This window comes from Octodon degus, unplaced genomic scaffold, assembly GCF_000260255.1.
Source record: "Octodon degus isolate 3935 unplaced genomic scaffold, OctDeg1.0 scaffold00096, whole genome shotgun sequence".
NCBI lineage: Eukaryota > Metazoa > Chordata > Mammalia > Rodentia > Octodontidae > Octodon > Octodon degus.
The window spans coordinates 5,144,852-5,161,743 of record NW_004524672.1 but is presented as its reverse complement, the minus strand read 5'-3'; the positions used below and the strand labels follow the sequence as shown (position 1 = coordinate 5,161,743).

At 39.1% G+C, this 16,892-nt stretch overlaps 1 pseudogene; it reads right to left on the bottom strand.

The window, feature by feature from the left end:
• LOC101591412 overlaps window positions 1-12,006 on the bottom strand; it is a 13,751-nt pseudogene extending 1,745 nt beyond the window's left edge.
• Between the last annotated feature and the right edge of the window lie 4,886 nt (window positions 12,007-16,892).

Sequence of the window (16,892 nt, the reverse complement as noted above, 5' to 3'; positions counted from 1 at the left end):
CCCTGTACCACCTTTTGTACATCCTTTTGTCAGTGTCTGACATGAGGATGAGTCACGGCCATTGCTTGACCAATTTGCTCTCTGTGAAAGCTTGAGAAAATGTTTTTTCTCTCCATGTGACTCTTCCCAGGCTCATTTTAGATCATTGAACACATTTCTCTGTGGCTCCATAATCTTCTTGATCAGAAAATTTGGAGCACAACTGAGTTACATTTTGCTACAGTACAGGTTCTCCTGTGTCCTGAGTCTTCACTGACCTTGTAAGGTTAGGGACAAAATGTTGGCTGTCCTTGCAGCCCCTTCTTTTCTCCAATTTTGATCTGCTAACTTAGGTTTTTAACCATCCAGAAGAGAAGCTAATTATTAACCTACAATATATGCGGTTCGGTTTACCCTATCCATCAAAATTGGTTCGTTTTGTGACAGAAGGGTATTCCATCGTCATTTAAATATTTTAGGTGTGTGCATTCAGCAAAGTAATCCAATATAGTCTAGTAGTCCATAATAGTGCTTTCACAGAGAACAAATTGGTCAAGCAATGGCCATGACTCATCTACATGGCTGACACTGACAAAGGATCTACAAAGTGTGGTACAGGGTTTTGGGATAAGTCCTGAGGGGACTTGACTGACCTTGTCAGATACAAAAGTTATATTTCTGTATATATAGGTCTTGCTTTATCTTGGTCTTAACCATTCAGCCGAAAAGTATAAAAATGAGGTATAAAAGTAAAGCCATATTAGTATGCTGAGCCGTAAAAGACTCAAGTCAACAACTTCTGACATTGCCAGTCCTACGGATAAACTCTTATTATAAAGCCAAAAACATTCATGCTTCTACTATACTTAAGGCAATGTAGGCATTTTTTAATTCACTTCTTAAATTTCTCCAGATTTTTCACACTGCCCAATTTCAAAGCTTCTTCCCCATGTTTAGGGATTTTTTACACATTCCGTGCTAAAATGCATTCTCTAGTTTTCTATTTCTGCTAACAAAATTGCTACAAATTTAATGGATGAGTCAGTGTTCCCATTTCTGGGTCAAAATACCTGACATTCAAAATGAGGGAGGTTAAGTTTGGTTGGCTGTGGTTTCTTTTCTTTTCTTTTTTTTTTTTTTGGTTTTTTCTCCTTTTTTTTTTTGGGACTTTTATTTTGTGTTTTTTTTGTACAAGAGAGTGTCGCCTATATATATTTTTGAATTTTCTCAAGCAAAGAATAATAAAAGATAGCAAACTAGGAGAAGAAAACACATTAGAAGACAGATTTCTATTTCATACAACTTCTAATTACCTTTTCCTATCCATTAACCTATTTCTATTCAGCAGGAAGAAAAATAATATCCATTTGTCTTTGCCTTTTTGGATTTTTCAAGGTGAGTTTCATTTACCTGAATACAAACAAAGCCAAGGAAACGGCTTTTTGTATTGGCATAGACCAAGGACATATCTCATAACCAGGAAATCCTACCTTCTATGGCTTCTGTTGCAGTTTACAGTGCAACAGTTATTAAATGAAAGATGAACAATATTCAAAATGACACAGATTGACAACAAATGATGGAAACACTTCCCTCAGTTGTTCTTTCCAAAAGACAAATTTTTAACATTCTGTAAAATAAAATTATAAATACTAAAGAAATGAAGAGAATGGGGGAAAGAATCATTCTTATAATAATAAATATTTTGGTACAAATTTTTATTTTTTTATTAATTTTATTGAGAAAAAATTACAATAAGACAGTTTCAAAACAGGTTGGTAGGTGAGTTACAACAATTAACACATTGCGTTTTGTTGTATTTGTAGTAGTCATTCATAGCTCAAGATGCTGACATGATAGCCTGTCCAAACACCATTAGCACAAATCTTTCTTCTTATTGAATTAAGAGAAAGTGGGTATATATCTATCCTAATTATTTTGTATATACAGATACAAAATTGTCCTTCATTTATATCTCTTTTTTTGTTTAGTTTTGTCAAAAATGGGTATTCCATTGCCATCCAAATATTGTAGGTGCATGAATTCAGCAAAATATTCCAATACAGTCCAGTAGTCCACAATAGTAGTGCATTGGCCATAGGACTGGCAATGTCCAAATCTGTTGACTTCAGCCTTCCATAGCTCCGCATATTAACATGGCTTCATTTTTCATACTTAGTTTCTACACTTTTCTGCTGGATGGTTAAGACCAAGATAAAGCAAGACCTATATATCCAGAAATGTAACTTTTGTATCTGACAAGGTCAATCAAGTCCCCTCAGGACTTATCCCAAAACCTTGTACCGCACTTTGTAGATCCTTTGTCAGTGTCAGCCATGTAGATGAGTCATGGCCATTGCTTGACCAATTTGCTTTCTGGAAAGCCTGAGAGAATGTTTTCTCTCCATGTGACTCTCTTTAGGCACACACTACATCATCAATCATATTCCTCTGTGGCCCCATAAATTTCTTGATCAGAAAATTTGGGACCCAACTGAGTTAAATGATGTTACAGTATAGGTTCTCCTATGTCCTGAGTCCTCACTGACCTTGAAAGACTAGGGCCAAAATGTTGGCTGTCTTTGGTACAAATTTTTTAAAAAACATAGGAAAATTTAGCACCTTTGGGCACTCTTTTCTAATAAAACCATACCTGCTTCAGAACTTGTCTTATTATAGTTGCTAACAATGCTGTTTGGTATCACTGGAGTGGGGGACGTTGAAATTCTTGACTGAGGTGCATTGGGATATAATGAATTCCTAAAGCCATACTCGACTGACTGAGCACCCCACAGTTCCCACTAGCCTGAATCTGATTTATTAAACCTGCAAGATGGTGGTTGGGAATGGGGCTGTTACTGAGAACAAAGTTAGGGTTTGCATTGTGGCAGTGCACGACTTCCCCTCTCAAAGGCATATTCTGTGTCAATGAATTCTGCAGAACGCTGGAGTTCATATTGGATCTGTAAAATGCAGCTGGTTAGCAGAGCAAGGCAAAGCAGTATTTGAGCCCCACAACCTGAGGTACTATTGCTACTCAAGTGAGTGCTTTGACAGGTCATAGACTGTAGTAATTGAGACATAGAACTGATGGGAAATGAGCCCTGACTCTGCTTCCTTAGCAAGTTGGGTCCAGGCTTAGAAACTTCAGAACTATCCACTTGAGACTGTCTGAACAAACTCAACACTGTAGTAGGTGGCTGTTTTCTTTTCCATAATGAGTCTTTTTGTTCAGACATTAACTTATCTCTTAGTGTTGCTTAACCACTCTGCCTTTTACCTGGGAAGAAGCATGCTGGCAGTAGGAGGGAACCCAGTGTTTAAAGTGCTATGTCCTTCAGTGTAACCACTGCCTGCAACAGCTCCAGAATTGCTACTGCTGCTACTGTTGTTACCAGCAAGTTTGTTTTGGTTTTCTATCTGTGCTTTGACTGCTGCTGAGAGTAAACTACTTGCTGGAAAGGAGGCAGCATCGTGCTGGTTCAAGATCTGATTTAAAAGCATTTCCAGCAAACCAGGCTGACTCTTTACAGAGGTACTTCCAGCAGATGCATGAGGAAAAGCTGCACTGCTTGGAGTATCTAGTACATTACTCATTCCAGCAATTAATGGGTTAGGGATATTCTTGTACTGATGATGTCCATCGGATTTGGTAGAAGGACTTGATGTCATTGATGACCTTAGGAACTCTATTGTTGACACTGGTGACCTGGGTGGAACCTTAATACCAGGATAGGTGGCCTGGGGTCCTATAGGTGGCCTCATGAAATATCCATGATCTGATGATGTGGAAGATGAGCATGATCTTTGCCGTGATGTCTCAATCCTTCTGATTCCAGTTCCCATCACGTGCACTGCAGATGTCACTGGAGAAGGGGATAGAGAGGTTGAAGCTGAATGTTGAACTCTTTCTATATGACTTCCATAATTCACATGACCAGGTTTTACAGTTGGCAAAGGGAGATTACTTGGCAAAGGAACATCAGCAGGATGCATGTTTCCATTCATCATAAGTACCTGAGAGTAGACATTTGAATGGAAACTGGTTGGATTAATGATAACGGGGCTCCGATTCACTGGTTTACTAGGAATAGGGTCAAGTATACTAAGTGGATCTTTCTCAAATGTTAATGGCTTTTTCTGAAGCACACAAGAAGGTGGAGGAGGGGGAGGTGGACCTTGGGGTGCTTTGTGGTGGAACATTGCTTGTGGCATTTCCGTATTAATTGAAAAATTACAGATTGGTTTTTTTTCATTACTGGACTCTTTGTAGTCAAGGTTGGGGAAAAAGGTATATTGGTCCTTTCAGCTATTGCACAGGATGACTGTACAGGAGAACCAAGCAGCATTATTGAAGGTGGAGAAAGAGGAGTCCTACTCAGGTGAAGAGGGCTAGAAGTGGGAGCTCCATGAAAACTAGGATTATTTCTTGTGTAAACATCTGGGCTTCCAAGTGGGTCAGTCCTCGGAGAGACTGAGCCGTCTCCATAAATCTGGGAACCTGATGATGCTGGGCTGGGCAGGCCTCCATGACTGCCACAGAATGGAGATTTCTGTCCATGTTCACTGCTGCCCAATCTCTGCCAGGGACAGACAGGGTGGAGTTCTTGTTGCTGGCTGCCAGGAACTTCTTGTGCATACACTCTCCCCATAGCATTGGATAATCCAATCAGTAACTTGAATGGATTCTTGCATTCAGGCATTACAGAATTTGTAATTCCTTCATGAGATTTATTTCTTACTGATCTTGGAGTTGCTGCCCATGAAGGTACTACTGGAGTTGCATTTTTTCCTCTTCTGGGACTGGTGAGCACCAGAGAAGGATGTGGAGCTTCGACGCTTTTACGAAGTATGGCCACTGCGATGATTTCTCTTTTATGTATGCATAGTCTTGTGACATCTTCATCTGCCTTGACATCTGCCATTCTCTGTGTCACAGCTGCTCCAGGATCAAAATTAAATACCTTGGGAAAAACAAGAGGACACTGCATGCTGCACTTGCATGTTCCATCAGCAAGCAAGATAATAAAGACCCACTGGGACTGATAGGAAGAACTCCATTTTGATCCACATGGCACTGCCAAGATTGGCTACAGTTTCTGAGGGTTCAGTTCTAAGTCAGCTGGCTACAAGGTGGAAACACCGTGGTGTAAGGGAATAGCCGAGAATAGCTGTTCAGCCTAAGTCAGCCAAGAGGTGCAGCATGGTGAGTGCAGAAAGCAATAGGCGCCCCCCAGCCATGCCCCACAGGGACCCACTTCCAACTAGGCTCCACTTCCAAACACCACGTTCAGCTATGAACATGAGTGTTTGAATCCACTGATGCATGTCAGGCCCCCATGATCCAATCACTTCTCCAAGAACCTCTTCATCTGCTCAAATTGGCAATCAGGATTAACTGACCCACTTAGTGATAGAGCATAAATTCCTTATCTTGCATTTTTTGCCTGTCAGAATTCTGATATCACCTTCACTGGGATAAAGCAATGTATGAGAACGGCTAGGGGCCTTTCTTGAGGCTTTAGTGGAGAGTTATTCTGTGCTTTATCATTTTATTGCTTGGCCCATGGGTCTTTCCTCTAACTTCAGAGTCACCAGTAGGCCTTAAGTAACTCTCACACTGCATCACTCTTCCTTGTTCTATTAGTACATCTCTTTCTCTGACTGAATCTTCTGCATTGAAACACCCCAGTGATTTAAATGGACTCACCCAGATAATCCAGGGTAATATCAGATAATAAGCACTCTAGTTTCATCTGCCACCTTAATTTTCCTTTGTCATGTAATCTAATGTATTTGCAGCTTCCAGGGATAAGATATATACACCTTAGGGGAGTATTATTCTGCCCTTCATAATTCAATTCCACTAGATCCCAAGTCACTGATGACTAACCTGATCTATGAATACGATAGAACATGTTAAATTAGAGATTAATAAATTCAAAGAATTATTTCTACATTTTTCTCTTCTCTCAACTTAATTCTGTTTTCTTGGAACATGTAGCCTTTGTTGGTTGAGACACTTCTCATATAAGAAACGACAACTGTGTGCATGACCATATGCCCCCACATGTGTGATGCAGTGAGGGAAAATTTAGAAAGAATTGCAACGCTAAGTCTTGGCTAGCAATCAGTACTAAAAATCTGATCAACTGGATTTCTTGAAACATCTGTTCTTAATCAACATTGCATCTAGTATGTCTGAATCCCAATGTTTATAATTATCCAATTCTTTTTCTCTAAAGATTGGTAGTGTGCTTACAATTTTTGTCCCTATAACTTTTCCCTATCTGTATATACAAATGTTTAGCACTTTGTGTAATTTTTGCTAGGTTAAAAGACAACAGGAATTTCCTCAAAGAAAATCCTATTTTTCTTTAATTCTACCTTGCTTGGAACATTTGAAAATACATGAATTGCCATGCACTTTTAAAAAGCAGTAATGACATTTTTACAAATTACCTTTAGTGCATGAATCCACACAGTAGAGTGAGCTAGTCTTGAATAATCAACAGAAAACAAATTTGGAACACACATGCTTTTAACTTATCTATGATTTTCCATTCATTCCTAGCAAATGCAATTTTGTTTATGGTTTCCAACACAGTATGTTGTGAACTGAGTTGGTTGTTTTAATATGATGACTCCAGGAAAGAATCAACACTAATCGTACACTCGAGTAATATTTTGAGCACATTATGTGACCCAGTAGTTGTTTCTTAATTCTCAAAGCTTTAGGAAAGAAAGCAGCCGGGTGTGGTGATCCATACCTTTAATTCCAGCACTTGAGAGGCTGAGACAGAAGCATCAACACAAATTCAAGACCAGCCCAGGCTACATAGGGAGTTGAAGGTCATCTTGCACTACATGAAAAGACCCTGTCTCAAAATAATTTTTTAAAAAATGATGCAATCTTTTAAGCTATACTTCATGGTTTAGGTATTTTCCCTGCAGGACATGGCACTGGGCTGCACTCCTGTCTCTATAAAATCTTGCCTACTGATCCAATCGTTCCTCAAACCAATTTGCAGCATATAATTTAAGCACCTTTCTGAAGTCTTACCAGTGCGTAGAAATAATAAGGCCACATTTATCATACAATCTTGTATTTTCCGTGAACCTCTCCATGAAAGGTTTAGAAGTATTAAGACTTGTGAAATTGCAGCTAGCTGCTATGGAATATTTTTGCTGATGGGCCCAGATTAATGAAGTGCAATTTTATTTTGACTTTATGATCACATCCATTTACGTTTCTGCAACAGAAGTGCCGTCTATGTATTTTTACCCTGACTCTCTTGTTAGTTCATTGATTTGTTCTGATTATGGATAGCAATTTCTCTTTTGCATGGAAATCAAGAAAGAGAACCTTGAAGGGTTTACAGCACAGATATTTGATCTTGGGAGTTTGAGAAAATGATTTTAAGTCCTACCCTTGAGTTTCATTTTTCTTAGCTCCTCAATGCCTACCTATCTCAAATTTATCACAATATCATATACTGCCATTTTACTTTCTCGGAGACTGGAGGGAGTAGAAGACCTTTATAAATTCTTACTGCTGTATAGCCACTAGTAAACTTGTAAGAAAAACATCTTAGACCCAAAACATTCTTTCAAAAATGAATGTCTACTCCCCACCCTTGTAATTTTTGAGTATTGCATGAGAAAGTAGATCTGCTTCTCTCTTAAAATTTTAAAACCACAAGTTATTTTGCTCTAAAAGATATTGTTTAGGAGCTTTAGAATTGCTTCATTAATTTTAACCAATATGTATTTTCCATAAAAAACTTAATAAGTATCTAGAAACCAGAAATGTGAGCCAAGCCAGGAAATTGCCTTTTGATGATCTTAAAAACAGCAGATTATGGATTTTTCCCTAGAATGAAAATGTATATGGGGAAAATCTGCTCTGTGTTAAAATACAGTTCCAGGTACCCTGGAGAAGACATCTACCACAATTTAGTTAGTTCAGAAATACTACTGAGGTATAAACTGACAGATACGTGATAGCCAAAATACAGTTTACTTGTTGATAAACAAATATGGCTAGTTATTTACTCAATTATGTTGGCATATTAATCATGATTAATTATAAAGTCCAAGACTATGGCTTTGGAATGGCAGAATTATGGAAATAGACAGCACCAATTATCAACTGACTTCAAGGTCAAAGTTAGAAAGCAAAATACATCCCCATCAAAGGACTCGCCCATCAAATAGCTTTACACATCCTCAGTGGAAGGCAGGACTGCATCTGTAATGGGGGAAGAGTAGTAGTTAGTTAACTGGACACTTCCGTGATTTACAATCACAGAATGAGAAAACTGCCTAACTGACAATCTGATGAACAATTATTTTATAAAGCTCTCTTACTGAACATTTACTATGTACAAGGACTCACACTAGGTGTTAGTGAAGACATGGAGATGGCACAAATAAATAAATTAATCCTTAAAGTCACCATAACTTTAGTTCAAGGTAAGGGGAACTGCTTACTGTGGCAATGATGTACAGATTTTATGACATGAGCCTAAATCAAATTACTAAAGCAGTGTGGGCAAGAAGTTGCAAGAATAATAGAAGAGACAGCACAGGTTCCCAAAAAGGCTAATTTCAGACCTCAACCCATGAGTTGCACATGGGATGTTAGCACTCCCCGAAGTTGAATTCACTATAATAATAAAATTCAATTCTAGCAAGAGAATGGTGAGGTAAGTACTATTCTAAATGGCAGTGGAAATGTAAATTCATTAAGATAATATTAAAACCATTTATGTGTAACTGTTGAGCAACCTATGTTGAGATTCATGACAGCTCATACTCTATGAGTTTGTATTTCCTCTTCTGGGAATATAATCATGAAATCTACTAAAATGGTCAGAGGTTTATGTGAAAATCCATTTGAAATCTTTGTAGTATCATTCATGGTATGGAAAAATTGGAAATAACGTTAATATCAAACAGTCAAGAGAGGTTAAATAAATTATGGCATATTCATTTAATTACTAAAAAGCTTTGAAATTACTTAATAAGATGTGCTTTACAATTGACCAATAAAATGAATCAATAAAAAACTCAAAATATTACATTAAATTAAAAAGTAGAATGCAGAAGTCACACATTTAGCACGATCCCCACCAGCCAAAGCCCACACTGGACGAAAAGTGCACCAACGCGTGAAAGGTTGCCACCTTATATTGTGTTCTTACATGCATACCATGCCACACGGAGATCTTGAACAGAACTTTCTGAGACTCACTGCATGGAAGAGAGGGAAATGGGATTTACCAATAGTGAAGCCAGCCTGCTCCCCGCTCACAGTGGCTGCATCATGCATTCCCAGGGGGATTCTGAGACTGGGAAGTTCTCTCAGAATGCTCAGAGTCAAAACTCTTGTGTGAATGTCTCATGCAGCCTTTTGCTGTCACGGCCCACTGCCGGCAAAGCGTGATGGACTGAATGTCTATGCTTGCTCAAAAATTCGTATGTTCAGTGGGAAGGAAAATCTGGGATGAACAATAGGACAAAAGAAAGAAGAAAAAGGTACATTTAAGTAAATATGCAAGATACTTTAGATAATTGTACTGCTGATTTCTGCTGGTCTTTTGAAAGGAGCAGTTAATGCTTGTTTTTTTAATTCTTATTTTTTCTTTTGAATTTATTATCTTAACTTTTTTATTGTTTTGTTTTGTTTTCTGTTTAAGCCAATCTCATACATTTATATCTGGTAACCTAAGTAACTAATTTGAAGATAATATCATGTGATACAGCAATAATTGTTGAATTTCTATTACTTTTTTAATGAAATTTTGTGTCATTTCTAATGCTGCTTTTTTCTATTACCATTTTGTACTCTTTAAAAAACAAACATATTAAAAATTAAAATAAATTCATATGTCCAAGCTTTAATCTCCAAGATGATACTACTAGGAGTGGCTTTGGGAGGTAATAAGGTCAGCAAGGCAAATCTTTCATACATGGGATTGATCCCACTACAAAAAAATCAGAGTCTAGTTCACCAAAAATCTAGCTCAACCTTTCCACCATATAAGCACACAAAGAAGTCAGCAATCTGAGGTTTAAATGCTACCTTTTGGATCCGGTTTGAAAGTGTCCCCCAAAACTGCATGTGTTGAAAACTTGTTCCCCAGTGTGGCAATGGGAAGGTGGTGGGACCTGCAAGAAATGAAGTCCAGTAGAAGCTTCATATATCACAGAGGGAGCTTCTCTTGGAAGTGGCTGGGGTAGCTCTCCTGGAACTCCTGGGCTTGGCTAAGCATGAGTGAACTCAAATGCTGTATCAACCTCTGGCTTCCTGTCTGGTGACATGACCTCCACAGCCTGCGTATAGGCCTGCAGGTATGATCCCATAGGCCATGAGATCCTAACTAGAGCTGAGTTGAGGTCAGCATCATGATTTGGAACCTCCAGAACTCTGAGCTAAGGAATCTTTTCTTCTCTATAAAGTTAGCTTGCCAAAGGTATTTTGTAACAGCAATGCAAAAGGAACTAATAAATTAGAAGAGGGTCTTCATCACATTCCAAACCTACTGGTATACTGTTCTCAGAATTTACAGCCCTAGAATTGTAAGCAATAGATTGCTCTGTTTATGAGTCACTTAGTTTATGGTAGTTTGCTATTTTAAAATGAAACCTGTGCAGTTTATTTATCTTTTAGTTCTTCCAAAATTGAAAATATAAAGCTCTTCTGCTAAGGAGAAATAAACATAACATCTGAGCCTCTTTCCCCCCTTCTCTTAAAAGTCACACAATACAGAAGTACAATGGAACAGCAGGGAACAGAGAACCAGGAGGGGAAACTGGGAAGATAAATTTTCCCTTTGCTGAAAACTCCATTCAACAGAGACATGAGCACAGGGCAATATAGGACAAGGAAAACTAAGGCGCAGCAGAGATGAGCTCCACTGTGGACACTGCCTTGCTTCCTCTTCTCTTCCCTTGTCTTATGATAGCCTGAATGCTTGGTTTGAAATGCTGGTTCCTGGGAACCACTCCCTAGATTTCACTTAAAGGAGTATTTGAGACACAGCCCTTCTTCCTTCAGCACATCGGAAAAGAGAAACAGTGGTAATTTTGCTTTCTGTCATTGTACCATGTGTACATGTTTAAGGAAAAAGAAACTAGGAGAAGATAGTACAGTGTAACTTTGGTGAAGTAATTTCCTGCAGCCAAGGGTCCTTTTCAGGGAAGGGCAAAGCTACGAGATGCAGGCAGCCACATTCTCAATGGCTGAGGCACAGGGCACGGCCCTGAGGAAGGGCTCTGGGTGCCTTAGCACAGTGTACGTGACAAGTGGTCCCTTTAGTGAAAGGCAGTTACCTCTGCTTTCTGTTCTGCGCTCTTGTTTTAAAAATACATTTAGGTATAGATCCATTTTTAGTAGATGTAGTTGTGCAACCAGAAAAATCAGAAAATGATCCCTGAACTATAACCAAAAAAACCACCAAGGGCCAGGGATGCAGCTCAGCTGCACAAGCAGCTGCCTGCCAAGTGCAAGGTCCTGAGTGCAACTCTTGGTGCCAAAACCAAAAACTCTAAGAAATACTAAAGTATGGAAGGCTTTATGTTTTGGGCTCTTATTTGAGTCTCCTTCATTCTGTCAAAGAATGGGATAAAAAAGAATCAGCTTTTGTCTTTATTAGACACTATTATCACAGTGGCAAAAATTGCTTTCTTTGTAATGACAGGAATGATACTTTATGGGATACAAAAGTGAGATTATTATAATGATGTGGGATTTTAATAACTAAATGCTAGTTTTAGATGTCATTGTGAAGCTTTTGCCACTTTCAGCTGCATCGATCAGTTAGTTATCCATTGAGGATAGTGGCCAAAGGGCAGGGAGTGTATGTGGATTTAGAGTGCTCTGTCTCACTTAAATATCTCAACCTCACACTCACATCCCTGTTGTTTTCCACAGATCGTTGTGGCCCAATCAATATCACCTTTCACTGGACTTCTAAGGCATTTAGGGCACAGAATCTCGCAGCCAGTGCTCAACAAAGACATGTCTGCTATCTGACAAATAAGACAAGGAACCTGCAGAGGTGAACACAGGGAAATAAACACATTCTCATTTTACCTGATTTGCTGAAAAATAGCTGTGGTAGAGGAGAGGAAGTATATTGCTTTCCAATTTGAAGAATTTTATTAGTCAAGTAGGGAACAATGAACAGTTCTGAATTATTGGTGAGAATGAGCACAATTACAGTCTTAGTTACAACCTTTTCAGTCTTCCTGAATGACAATTGCCCCGTGGGAGCATGTAGCGATAACACAAGGAGTAAGCCTCTCTTGGGAGGGTGTGCCCAAATATTCAGGATGGTTTGTGACTGAGATATAGCCTTCCTTCCACAAGGCTCTCATCCACCCCATTTTAAAGTGTTTATAGGGGGACAGGCTCTCATGCATGCTAAGCAAGAACTCTACCACTGAGCTACACCCTCATTTTTAATTGGCTCCATTTTTGAGTAACCCTAGAAAGAAGATGAAAAACATCTTCCATACAAAGAATGTCTTGAAGTGTGCCTCATGGTAATTTTTTGGTCCATGTTTCTAAGAGCAAGTGTTCTCTGTATGACAGGTTTCCATTGATCTCATCTCCAAAGGAAAGAAGCCACAGTATAGCTCAGGTGGGTTAGTTTTCTTTCACTGTGGAGGAAAGTGGGTATCTTGCAACAATGATGGCCAAGCAGTGAGAGTGAAGAGCTGCCCACTCTGCAGCAACAGGCCATCTCTATAACCTACTGAATGCTGCCTAACCTGGATCCTTTTTGCTAAATATCTACCACCCACAAAAACTAGGGTTAACCCTTGTCTTAGATACTCTTCTCTCATTGCTGGGACAAATATCCAACACCCAAAATGAAGGAAGGAAAGGTTTATTTAGCTCACAGTTACAGGAGGTTTCAGTCCATATTCAGCTGGCTCCAAGGCAGAGGGGCACAGGGCAGAGAGCAGCACTTCATGGCGGCCAAACAGCAGCAACAACAACAAGGAGAAATGGCTACCGAAAGTCTGTCTCTCTGTCTCTTATATTACATTCAGGCTCTCTGCCCCAGGCTAGGGGAAGTACTCACACCTATAATCCCAGCAGTACTCAGACCCATAATCCCAGCCTTGGATCACCCATAATCCCAGTAGATCATGAGTTAATCACAAACTCTAGAAGTCCCCGCTCCATGACTGCATGAGGCTTTGGGGGGACAACTAGACACAAACCGTAACAACCCTACTTGGAAATCCTTTTCTTCCTCCTTTAGATAGAGCTTTGAGGCTATCCTTTTTTCTTAGGCTATCCCTCTTCAGAATACTGTTATATTGTGACATATGGAGTAACCTTTTCTAAAATGTCACACAAACAAAAAGGAGAAAATTTCAATATTCTCAGACTCTCCTACCCTGACGGATGCTTATCAAGAGATCGCCAACCAGGTAGGAAATATCAACCCGCTAATCCTGATTCTGACCAGCAGGTATAATAGAGGTAGAGTAATCAGGTCACTGAAAACTCACCTTCAAGACCCTAAATCATCTTGCAAAGCCTTGTTATAAGTTACTTGGGGAGATTTAGCAATGATTGTGACTGGATACCATACTTCCTTTTGATTTCTCAAACACTTTGACCATGATATTTTAGAACGCTTTGCATGGTGAAACAAGATAATGTAGCCTGGGGGGAGAAAAAGATCCAGAAGCAATTCAGCATAAGGACAATCTCATTCTGGGAAAATGAGAAACATAGACTGAAATGACAGCTCCTAAAGTACACAATCAAAAACTCAGTCATTAGTGATTATTTGTTAGTTTTCAGCAAAAGTTCTTAAGAAGCAGAATGCTTGATGAGATTGACTCTAATAATTTAGTATTCAATAGACATAACCTGAAAAGTATTGTAACACCCAGTAGACAGAATAGCCAGAAAGTGAATTTTTGTAAATCACAAATGTTGAGCTAACACTAAACTATGTTTACAGCCGATCAGAATATTTATGAATCAGATTATTGAAAGTGCTCGTTTATGATGTCAGCCTCGATAAATCTTTTCAATTCAAATTATATTGCAACAAGGTCAGAGGATTCAGCTCTGTGGGGCTGAGCGGATTCCAGGGAGAAGATGGAGATAGTAACTTGCATTTCTAGATGATTTATAGCTTCCGAGCTGCTTTCTGGAGAAAGTGGGGCACAGCCGTACAACCCAATCTGCTAGCCAGTTGCTCTGAGTCGGACAGCAGTGCACGTAAGCCTCATTTCTGCCACTACGCCCGAGACAGCTGGCCCATCAGCAACGCGCTTCCTGGCACGCAGCCTCTCTGCGCTTCCTGGCTTCCCCGGACATAAAGTGTAGCCACAACTACTTTCTGACCAGCGAAGTACAAACATAAACACTCTGCAGCTGGACCTTGACCATAAACTCCTAAAACTGTTTAATGTTTTTTTTTTTTTTTTTTCTTCTGCCTACTTGACCTTGGGGGCTATATGCTAAAAAGCAAAACTTGCTAAAAAGGCCATATGTTAAAAAGCACAACATAAAAAAGACCTAGATTTTGGATTTGTGCTTTAAAGAGAGTTTCTCACCAATTAAGATTACTCGTTTTTAAATTTAGTATGGAGGAGGGCTGGGGAGATGGCTCATGGGGACTGGGGAAATGGCTCAGTAGAACAAGTGCTTGCCTGGAAAACGTAAGGGTCTGAGTTCAATCCGTGGTTCCTCAAAAAAAAAATTTTTTGGTATGAAGACTAATATTCCATTATGCTAAGTGACTAAGAGCTATGAGTTTCTGATTTATAGTTACATTACTGTAACTGATATAACTAGGTTTTTCCTAATTTTGATTAAATTATTAACTTCCTTATGCTTCAATGATCTCAATGAAGTAGGAATACTTCTATTTTACTTCAAAAGCTTGCTAGGAGGATATATGTAGAGTATTAATATTGTGCTTGGCATGTAGCAACTCTAAAACAAATGCAGGAGTTATGAAAGACTCTTACAGGGTGCCTAATTTTTTTTTTACTATGCTAAACATTTGACATATTATCTCATTTAACCCTCAAAATAAAATTGCAATGCAGGCATTGTAACTCCTACTGTGTCTATAATAAAAAGTGTGATAAGTAAAAGAGCGAGTATTTTCTGCATGTTCAATACTGTTCCAAACACTTTTCATACACTAATAGCAGAATAACCCCACAAAATATGTATGGCTGTTATCCCCTCTTTACATAAGAGGAAACAGAGACGCTGAGTTTGACTTTCATCCCCAAGCCCACGGAGCTACCAAATGACAGAACCAAGGTGGAAAGAGAAGGATTTGGCTCCTGAGCACTGCCCTTACCCAGTGCTGCTTGCTGAGGTACCTGAAACTTGTCAAAATCAAATACACAAGGTGTGAGGCAGGACTACCCATGGCCTTGGAGTCAGGGGTGACTGAAGTTGGCTCAGTTTATCCTGACTGAGAGCTCTGAGCTCTGAAAAATGACCTTAAGTGCCTTACAATGGAACTAGACCTATGCTGTTCAGCACCAGTCCTGCAGGTCAGGCTAGTATGGTAAAAGACTGGTGGTATTTAACAAGGGCTATGTAATCCTACCAGCTCACTAAATTCTGATACCACAGACAGCCTTATTGTCATCTTAAATGTTCCAAATTCTCAGACATTCTTTCAGACCTGGATCCTTGGATAGCATTTGCCAAGGTCTTCAGTTTCGGTCAATCGCTGTGGCTGGCAGCTCTCATGACACACAAGCTGCTAAGGAATCACTTGCCCAGCACGACCAGCCTCCCAGGCTCAGGGAGACCAGACTTTCACCTTCTGTGTCTCTCTCATTAGTCCTAAGATGAGTCATCACCCAATTCCTGGCTCCTGGCTTTTTGGGGAATATTCTAGAACATTAACAATGCTTAGTAATTTAAGTGCAGAAGTTACACGAGCTGTGAATGCACCCAATTAGCTGGATTTAATTTTTCTCATGAGGACTGTTGCTAAAGTAGCGAATCTGTTTGCTATAACAGTTTTTGGATGAAAGGTCCATTTCACCCATAAATGTTTTTGCTGCTATATAGGCAGAGAAAGTTTTCTTCTGTGCAACACTGCATTTAAATTATCCATTGGATGTTCCAGAATGACTGATTCATTGTCTAAAATATATGATTGAGTTTTATCATTTTAAGGGTGAGTTCATTATTTCCTTCCTGCTCAGTCTAAGTGATAAAAATAGTACAGAGAATAAGATGTGCTGAAATACACCACTGTATTTTTTTTTGTCTTGAGAAGCACTCTGAAAAATCACCCCACTAGTCCTCCCAGATTTACATAGAAAGAGCTATTACTCTGTAATCAATTAAAGTATTATCAAATGCTAATTTAGATAAATAATGGCCCCCAAAAACCATGTAGGCCACAAGATGCTATTCATTAAGGCTGTATAAAAATTAAGAAAGAGATATATGGGGGTCAAGATTTTATAAATATCATTTAAAAAAGAATTGCACAACAATCGTTTCATTTTATGCATTGCACTTTCCCAAACTGTGTTGATGATATAAAAATTGAAAACATCAAAAATTATTGAAATGTGCATTAAAATGTGCAACATTTTCTATTTTCTATTTGTACATTTGAAATTGATAGCTCTGGTACAACTTGGTCAGACACTGGGGATATTTTTGGAGTACAGAGAACACTGCGGTTGGCAGTTGGCCTGTGTCTCCTTAGGCAAGTCATCTCTTCTCTGTTTGTTTCCTCATCTGCAAAACAGGAGTAACATTATCTCCAACATAATGTGACTGCAAGAATGAATCAAGTCAGTGTGTACAAGACATTGGAACAACACTTACCCTAAAAAAAAGTCCTCCATGAAGGCATGCAAAAAGAACAAATGTTAGTTAGCTG